Source organism: Cibotium barometz, chromosome 23 (assembly GCF_041138505.1).
Source record: "Cibotium barometz isolate CiBa-2024 chromosome 23, ASM4113850v1, whole genome shotgun sequence".
Lineage (NCBI taxonomy): Eukaryota > Viridiplantae > Streptophyta > Polypodiopsida > Cyatheales > Cibotiaceae > Cibotium > Cibotium barometz.
In genome coordinates this window covers 26,648,346-26,658,462 of record NC_141068.1, presented here as the reverse complement: position 1 = coordinate 26,658,462, position 10,117 = coordinate 26,648,346, and positions in this window count along the sequence as shown.

The following is a 10,117-nucleotide window of genomic DNA, read 5'->3' as shown; positions in this document are numbered from 1 at the left end:
CTTGGGCTTTGGGGGCTTACAAACTCACGCCCATTCCCTTCCCCCAAGTGACCCCTCTTTACATCAGCACCTTGAAAACTTAACGATGCCGTAACCTTTGATTTGCTTCATTATGATTGTGAAGAGATCTTGGTTTCTAAAAATTCGGGGGGACAAAATCTCTTCCTTAGATAAGCTTTGAGATTATTCCAGGACTGGGTGTTCCTATCTAGCTGGTTGGTATTGCAATGGTTTCTCCATGCCACCCCTGGCTGTTTCCACTATCTTCAGCCTTGGGAGAGTCATTTTTCTCCTCTTGTTGTATCCGATGACATCAAAGAATTTTTCCATGGCCTCGATCCACTTTTCCACAGCCTCACCCAAGTTCTCCCCTTCACCCTTGAAGGGACCTCGTTGAGTTCTGTGAAGGGCCTTGCGAACATTGGGGTCAAGCTATTTCTCATTTGAGAGAGGATCTGGCTGTCGGCCACGGTTCGCGCGCCTCATGATTTTTTCAAAAATGATATATTATTAAATTTTTATTTGATTTCGTCAATGAGATCCTAAGACTTAAGAGGTTTGGAAATTGATTGCTTAAACAAGTATATTTTTACATATTTTTTGCATTTCTTCAAGAATAATCTCTCCTTTTACAAGTTCCACCATTCATGATCACCACCATTCATGATGAAGTGGACAAAGCTACTCTAGGTAAGAGATTATGAACTTGCTCCCATCGTTCCCTCAACATCCTTCATAGAATCCCACTTCTAGTTGTTGAGAGAATGGTTTCTTTTTACTTGGAATATCATCTCTGATCAAACTTAGTTTTATAGTCTACAGTGCATTCAAACTTCTCCAATATTTATACTTTTTTTTGAGTTGCATACATTATTGGAATTTGGCTTCATGACCCTCGATAGATTTTTGAAAACAGTGTGTTGAACTATTAACTTGGTTAGTGCATTGTTTTCATACAACATCAAACAATTACAGCCCTAAAAATTTGTGTTTTGCGTGGATCTCTTGGGCTCTCAATCAATTGAGCAAGCTATGGTGCCAATCAACACCACGATCATATTCTTCATTCACATCATTGAACCATCACAACCTTGAGAGCTCCTTAGTTCTCCGTGTTGGGGTTTGCATCCTTGCTAGTGGGCATCTGTTCTAACTTGATGATCTTTCGCTCCTTTGCTTTCATGGTGGGATTCATGCTCATGTTCCTCATCTTGCCAAAAATGCTTGTAGTTCACATCAATGGCCTTGGTTCTTTGCCAACAAATCGAGGTTTTGGTGCCCTATTGATATGGGTTCAATTGTGAAGAAATGTGAGCTTTGAGCCTTTGTGTAGAGAAGCTAGGGTAGAAGAGAGTATACAAGAGGGGGAAGGTGGTCAATTAGTCAAAATTGAATGGGTCCAAACCTTAGGTGACATGTCGTCCCAATTCGTTTTTAATGATACGGGTTAAGGTGGCCTCCTCCTTGGAGAACATATTTTGTTAGATAAGGTGGGACAAGGCTTGGGGCTTGGCACTTGCACACTGTATCTTGGGCACCTAGATTTTTAAATTAACGTGAACTTGCAAAAGATTATAAACACTAAAAAGCCTTATAAACAATAAAATAATATTTTTTTGGTAGTACACCTTTTCACATGCCACGAAACATGTCAGAAGAAATGCACCCTCATGGGGTGGGTGTCCCTTGCCTATGGACTTAGCACATTATACTAGGCATTCACACAAAAAAGTTGCATAGAAACAATGTCAAGCATGCAAACATGTGTGCACACACTTTGTCATGTCCAAACTTCTCGTTTATAGAGTATGCACATGTGTTCCTAAGCATGGAGATGACCAATGGAAACACACACCTAGGATTTTCGATCACTCAAAATCACATCCTGGTCATGTTAGGGGCAACATGTTATGGGTGGCACGAAGAATGCATGGCCTCTTGTAAGGTAGCATGAAGATGGGGAATGACTACTTGGGTAGCCAAATGGTGACATTTCCCCCAGCTTCTAAATAGCTCGACCTAAATAGCTCAACAAATAAAAAGCCTCAAGGTATGCTTGGAAGAGCTTTGGGTAGTCAATGAAGTACTTCTTGTCCACCCACAATGGGCAAATAGTTCTTAAATTTTCCAAGGTATCTCATGGAAAGTTTGCCACTTGGTAATTTTCTCTCCTTGTGAAAAACAAGTTGCTCAGGCTGAAGGATCTTCTCTAGCTTGCTCACCTCTATCAGATCTTCTCTAGCTCACCCACCTGTATCGGATCTTCTGTGATAGGCTCTTCAAGGTTTGGCCCCATAAACTTTTGTAATAAACTCACATGGAAGGCATTATGAATATGCCAATGGAAATGCCAACCGGAAAGCAATTTCATTGATATGCTTGATCTCTTTAAAAGGCCTATTAATAACTGATCTCTTCATTGATATGCTTGATCTCTTTAAAAGGCCTATTAACTGGGAGAAAGATTAAAGTATGCTTTCTGCTTGCTTGACCTCTTCTGTAGCCTTGCTTTCTCAAATTTCAGCAATACCCATTCTCTTGAATGTCCAATTGACTTCTATGCTTATCTGCAACCTTTTTATGCTTATCCCCCCTTGAGCGGGCTATGGTTGTCTGCACATGTGTAAAGGTCATATTTAAGTCCCATACATATACATGATCCACAAAAATCTCATCCTTTGGGTGGAGGATGGGTGGCAAGATCACTCTTCCACAAATAATCTTGGGGCTTTTCCTGTGGTGGATGCATGCAAGTGTTGTTGTAAGCAAACTCTACAAGCAATAGATACTTCTCCCAAACTGTTTTTTGGTTTACAACATAGCGTTTGTGGAGGCCTAACATGGCTGAATTTGTAGCCTCACTTTGGCCATCCCTTTGCACAGATGATAGGCTGAAGAAATATCCAACTTTCTGTCCATATTATCAAAGAGAGCCCTCCAAAAAGAGAGCCCTCCAACTTTCTGTCCATATTATCAAAGAGAGCCCTCCAAAAGAGGCTTGCAGTCCTAGGATATGTGTCTCCCACAATAAACTTCAACAAACCATGATGCTTGAAAACTTGTGCAAGAAAGATTTTAACCATGTGATCAACTTTAATGGTCTTCTTGACCAGTAAGATATGCACACTACTAAACCTGTCCACAATTGTTCAAATAGCATCATTACCCTGCGGGGTTCATGGCAACTCCATAATGAAATCCATTGCTATACTTTCCCATGGTTGTTTGGGAGGGTGACAATGACTTTAGTAATACTAGAGCCTTTACGTGTCAATTTCACTTTTTGTGGCAAGTGATGCATGCATGTACATATGCCTCAATATCTTTTTGCATGCTTGGCCAACAGAAGTACTATTCAATCATGTATGTAATATCCCTCTATGTCCTGCATAAGGTGGAGCATGACACTCTTCCATAACCTTTTTGTGCATGCCTTGACAATAGAAAGGAAATTATCTTTCATAAGATAGCCCTCTTTGATTATGTAAGAGACATGTGCATGATCAACCATCAAATTGACCCACAAATGGTCAAAATTAACATATCTAGCTAATACAATCACTCTCCCCATGTGAGGCAACTGAAACTATAGGCACATATGGCTTCTTTGACAATGCATCTCCGACCACATTCTTCTTTCCTAGAGTGTGTACAATCTGAAAAATGAAACATAGAAAGGAAGTTTACTATTTCTCATAGAGCTTAGTTTGCATAAGAAAGTACTATAACCTTCGATTAGAAGCAAAATCAATCCCAAGAAGATAATGTTCCCATATTGTTAAGGCATGAATTGCAGCAAAGAACTCTTTCTCATCATAAATGCTCGAAGAAAGCTCAACATCATGCAAATGATGGCTCTCATAAGCGACGACATTCCTGATTTAGGACATCCTAAAATGCAATTTCCACTTGCATCACACTCCACACTAAAAGGCACACTAAAAGGCTTTTACAAGTCTAGAATGATCAACATAGGACCACATATGATTGTCCTTAAAGTTGAAGGAATGCATCCCTCTCAACACTTAACCATTTGAACAATGCTTTCTTCTTCGTCAACTCATGTAACGGCGAGGTAATCCAAGCAGAATCCCTTATGAATTGCTGACAGTATGAGCAAAATCTTTGGACTTGATGCACAAAAGTTAATTCTAGCCAATTGCAATGGCATCAATCTTAGTGGGGTCCATTTTATGCCATCTCTGGAAACAATGTGTTCCAAATAATGTATTTCTTAGAGGAAGAACTCACTCTTTTTGGCATTTATGAAAAGCTTATGTTCATAAAGCTCTTCAAAAACTATGGCCAAATGATGTTTATGTTCTTCGCTCTTAGATGTTATGGCTCACCCAAACTACCTTCGAAACACATCCAACAAGAAGATTACCTGGTGAACCGCAATTGTCGTAAGGATCTTTCCATTGGCCGAGTTCGTAACCCTTAAGGTCTCCAAGCTCTACAACTCCTTGAGAAGCAATTCCACTGCGCCTCCCGCAAGTGTTGTCACACCACCGCGTTGCACTACGTATACTCGTCCCTCCTCTCACCTCACTTCACTCACACAGTCACTAGCATGGATTAGAGAGAGATTAGCAAGAGCAAGACTCTATTGCACAATGGGAGAGTCCTTTGTATTATGAGAGAGATTCACAGTCACTTAAAATGTGGCCGACCAGGCACTTTAGGCTCATAAGAGGCCTAATGCTATTACAAAAACTACTCTCATAATATATGCAAGAATTACCCACTTGGGACTTCATCCTAACTTACTTCCACACGGTCTTGAAGCAAAATTGCCATAAGTATTCCATTAGGACCGTTACGGGCGCCCGTCCAAGTTGTAGATTTTGACACCATTGTTTCATATCTTGAATATATGACCTTTTGGTGTATCTACCTTTACTCCTTGATATAAGATAATGACAGTAGCTCTTGTTAACCCCACGAATGGGTCAGCATTCCCCCCTTCTTGATGTGATCACGTTGAAGACCTTTGTGTGGGGAGAATTGACAAGTTTTGTTGATGGCTTTTGATGTTGAGGGACGTTTCATGGTCCTCGTTCCTCCAGAAGGAATAAGAAAGGGTAGTTAGTAAATGAAATGGTTAGAGATTAGTAGAAATTCCTAATGGGGTTGGGGTGGGGAGGTTTTGGCGAGTGATTGCATTTTTATATTTTTGTGAGCATGTTTTTATGTGGGTTATATTTTTTGCTCACTTTGTTTTTGTGTTAGTTGGGAAACTAAAAGATGTTAATGATGTGGGAGAAGAGAAGGAAGGATCCGGAGGAATGTAGACAAAATCATCAGAACGAGATTATGATTCTCAATTTCTTATCTGGTTCATTGAAGTGACATTCATCATTTGAAGAAATTGGCCTTGGATGATGTCCCTTTTTGTGGCAGGATTCTTGTCAATTATCGTTGAGTAGGACCTATTCTTGCATGTTTCTTCCCATGCGCTTTTTATGCTTTTATGTGTATTTAAGTACTCTATGAAGCAGATAATCATGAAGTATATTAAAGGAGTCAAATGGACTCTTATTGAGTTGCTGCTTGTTGAAGTAGCTAGTGGTTGGTGAGGCGCATGAAAGAATTACGTCGACTTGCGAGGCTAATATAGATATCCTCACTAGGATTAGATATCAATGTGTTGTGAAGACTTGTGTTTGTAGAGGTTTTCAATTTGAAGAAAAATTCCAAGCGATGGGTTGTACCATTGACTAGGCTTTTGTCCACCATGGCTCCCCCATCCAAAGATGTACCTAGAAAGTTGTCAATGCTGAGGCTCTCATGCAAATGTTCTCCAGTGCATGAGTATGGATATGTACGCATGCAGCAGCTACTACATTAACTCAGGCAAAAGAATAGTAAGCTATAAGCTTAACAAAAATGTATTAGCTATTGAAGATCGTTGGGAGTTTCTTGTGACATTCTACCATTTGTAGGTAGGCCATTTGTGTAACTCTCTTGTCTTTTTGTCCTTTTCTTTTTCTCTGTTCTTTTTGTTACCACCTTGCGAGCGACACGTTCTTTGTGGGTACTCTCCTTTTTGAGAGAATAGGTTCTTATGTCTGTCGCGTAGCTTCTGCACCACTCATGCTTCTCATCCAAAGGGGTGAAAAGAGCATTGCGAGTTTGTCTTTGATGCGCTCATAAGTCTTTGTTTCAGACATGGGGATTGATTCTTGAATTTATCGCTCAATTGTTGTCGAGGTGGTAGGTACAACTTTTAGTTGGTTGCCATTGGTGTTGATTGAACACGCAAGCTCTTATGTATATGTTGTATGCACGAGAGGGATTGAGTAGCTTGCTTGGTGTTACTTGGGCCTACATTCTTGTTGAACTTTAGGTGCAGCTGCTGCTGCTGGTGGGGTTGAAGGTGCTCATGAAGTGTTCTTGTGGTTGTTCGATCTTGGCAACCATATGATGGGATTACCATCATAATACCCTTGTTGTTCAAGCACGTTCACAAGCACCCATCTTTGATGAACATTAGGAGTTAATGGTTGATGCCTTTTAGGCTTCTTTCTTTGAGCATGCTTGGGGCACTTCCTGATGCGCCTAGGAATCCAAGCATTGGTATTACCTTGGTAGTACCCTTGCGCTTGCAGTAATCTTTTTGGTACCCACACTTGTTGAGTTGCCGGAGTTCTTTGAGGAACTCGCTTAGCCTTTTGTAGACGATGTTGTGGAGTACTTTTATTCTTCCTTGGCCTTTGATTGTTGCGTTGAGGAAGGGGCTTTGATGATCGAGGCACCCAAATTGGATTGGCACTCTCGTATATTAACCTTGAGCTACAAGTAGCTGCTTCTCCACCAACATTTTGATACCATTAACATACCTTGATTTTGGTTGTCATGGTGGAGTTTTCTTTTTTGGTTGAAGTGAAAGGTTTGGGGCTCTCCTTCCCATTGGTTGACACTAAGGGTGCATGTTTGAGAAAGGTTTGGGAATCTCCTTCCCATTGGTTGACACTAAGGCGGCTGACGATGTTAAGGCTTATGAGCCTGCACAGCAGCAGCCCGCTCTTTTGGCGAGGTTGGTTGATGAAGAGGCGTTGGCTCCCGGGGCCTTGGATGATGTCCCTTTTTGTGGCAGGATTCTTGTCAAATGTTGTTGAGTAGAACCTGTTCTTGCATGCTTCTTCCCATGTTCTTTTTATGCTTTTATGTATATTTAAGTACTCTATAAAGTAGATAATCATGAAGTACATTAAATGAGTCAAATGGACTCTTATCGGGCTGCTGCTTGTTGAAGTAGCCACTGGTTGGTGAGGCATGAAATAATTACATCGACTTGTGAGGCTAATATAGATATCCTCACTATGGACTTTTTTGGTGAGGATGGATTGAAGGGGTAGATTCTTTGTCGGAGTTGGTCAGTGCGCAGATGGTAGGTCAGTGTAAAGGGACTGCCAAGGAAGAGACTTGTAACTTTTTGCGTCTAGCATCATAGAAATCCATCAGGGTTGGATCCTCTTCCTTGCAGTATGATATTGTCAACTTTGTGTCATTGACCATCATGAGATGACCCTATCGCTAGCAAAACATAGGGGTGTTTTGCTAGCGATAGGGGTGTCATTGACCATCATGAGATGACCCTATTGCTAGCAAAACATAGGGCTGTTTGGGCAGTAATAGTCCATTTATGCCCCAAGATCAAATCTGCTTCGAACACATACTCAACCACAAAAATCTTACAAGTAAGGGGGTTAGATTCAATATACATTGTTTGTTCAAAGTACCCCAAACATGGCATGTTCAAGTCTTGTGTGAATGGAATTCTTTTAGGATGAGCCGTGAGTGTTGGTTGACCTAACAAATCTCATAACTCGAGGGTCATGAGATTGTGCTTTCATTGTGGATAAAGCTGTGCTGGATTGTGGTGATTTTATTGGAAAGTTTCAATCCAACCATAACTCTTGGGATATTCTGAGTAAGATATGTTGGAAGTTCCAGCTCCTCCAAGGTCTCCTCCTCGAATAACAATTTCACAATGCCTACAAGAGTGTTCAAGGTGACTGTTTGCATGGATTTGCAATTGAATACCACAAGTCACATACCCAAGGTCTCCTCCTCCCATAAGAGCAATTTCACAATGCCTGAAGGAGTGTTCAAGGTGACTATGGATTTGTCAATTGAATACCATGAGTCACGTACCCAAGTATCACACCCAAGATAACATCATACTCAAGGGGATCTAGGATAACATGGAATCTAAATTCCACATTTCCACAAATTGTTTGAGTAGCATATGTAAAGCAACTTGGAACTTCAATGTTTTGTCCATTAGCACCTCTTGCAAGACCATTGTCTTTAGGGATGATTTTAGGTTATCCTAATGACACCCAAGTGTCTATTGTCATGATGTTATGACTAGATCAAGGGCTAATCAATGCGCGATGCTATTAATAAACCTCAAAAGCCATAGCTTGAAACTTTACAAAATAAATAAGAAGAAGATAAATATACCAAACTATGCATGACAAAGAGAGTGGGTTCAATCTCCCTCCATGCATGAGTGAGCACGCTTCCTCAGGCGTGTATTTATTTATTGACAAAAAGAAAGTGCTCAAAAATAGCTTGATACATTCCACTTTGGGCCATTAATATCAAAAAGTAATTTGGTCTCCAATCTTGGCAATTTACATTCAAATTGTAGTAAATTATTTAAATAAAACTATGGGTGGGTGACCATCGATGCACACCAAAATCCGACGGCCGCGCACCGGCCAAAATCCATCGCACCCATGCTAGTTTGTGCACTGATGTGCTCACCAAAAACACAAGAGACATTAAATCTTGTGTATCTGCTCAACACGATGCGACCACTACTCTAGGCTCTCGCGTGTAGTCACGACTGTGTGGCAAATGAGCGTACCATAAAAATATCATATAAAATATCAAATAATTCCACAATTCTCATTTCCATAACATACCACGGGGTTAAAAAGCAACTGTCCTCAGTTGTGTGAAATAAACAAAAGCAAGGGTGGCCAACCTCATGCTAACGTGCTGCCTCATCAGTCGACAAATCGACATTAAATCAACATGCTGCCTTAGTCGACGAATCCACTAAAGTAACGTGCTACCTCAGTCGGTGAATCAGCATTAAATAAATGTGTTGCCTCAGTCGGCAAATCGGCACTAAATGAATGTGCTGCCTCAATTGGCGAATCGGCACACCAAAACATGTGGAAGAACTATGACACTGTCTCAGTCGACGAATCGGTGTCCATAAAAGAATCAATGTGAATGTGGGTGGTATGCCAGAATCAAGTGTCGGTGGGTAGTGCGAGGTAAGCGATGTTTTAGGAATCCATTGTGATTCCTCAATAGAATGACTCTTATACTTCACCAGATAATGATGATACACATAATGCCACTACAGGTGGTTGTTTGGTCATGGTCAATAATACTTTCAGGTATAGTACTAGAACTTCAGAGTCATCCTCGAGGAGAGAAGGGTCATCAATAATAGGGTTAACAGGAGTGGGGACTTTAAAGAGTCTGAGTAAACTAATGTGGAATGAGTTATGTATCTTCCAATGAGTGGGAATGCCCAAGCGGAATGCATTTTTCATTAATTTGTTGGATAATTGTGAACGATCCATAAAATCTAGGAGCCAACTTGATCTTAGGATACTTGGCAATATTCTTTAAGCATCTTTTCTCTATGCGTAGCCAAACTAGATCATTTTCTTTGAATTTCATTGGTTGTCGTTTCTTGTTGGCTTGAGCGGTGTATTTCAATTGTGCTCGCTTAATAGATTCAGTGACTTCAGCTAGAATAGTAGCATGGTCATGAGCTAAAGTGTCAACAGTAGTAGCTAGAACATCACTATTTATGGTAGAGATAGGAATGGGAAGTTTCTTGCCATAGAAAATTTCAAAGGGAGCTCCACCAATGGGGGGTATTGTTGTATGCAAATTGAAGTAGAGACAAATGTTGATCCCAATTAGAGGGTAGGTCAATAGTGTAAGATCTAAGAAGATCCATAATAGTGCTGTTGTGGTAGCTTCACTCTGGCCATTGCTTTCTGGATGGAAAGTGGATGTAAAGTCCATTTTAGAACCTAAGTTCTTGAATTAAGCAACCCAAAAATGATTGCAAAAG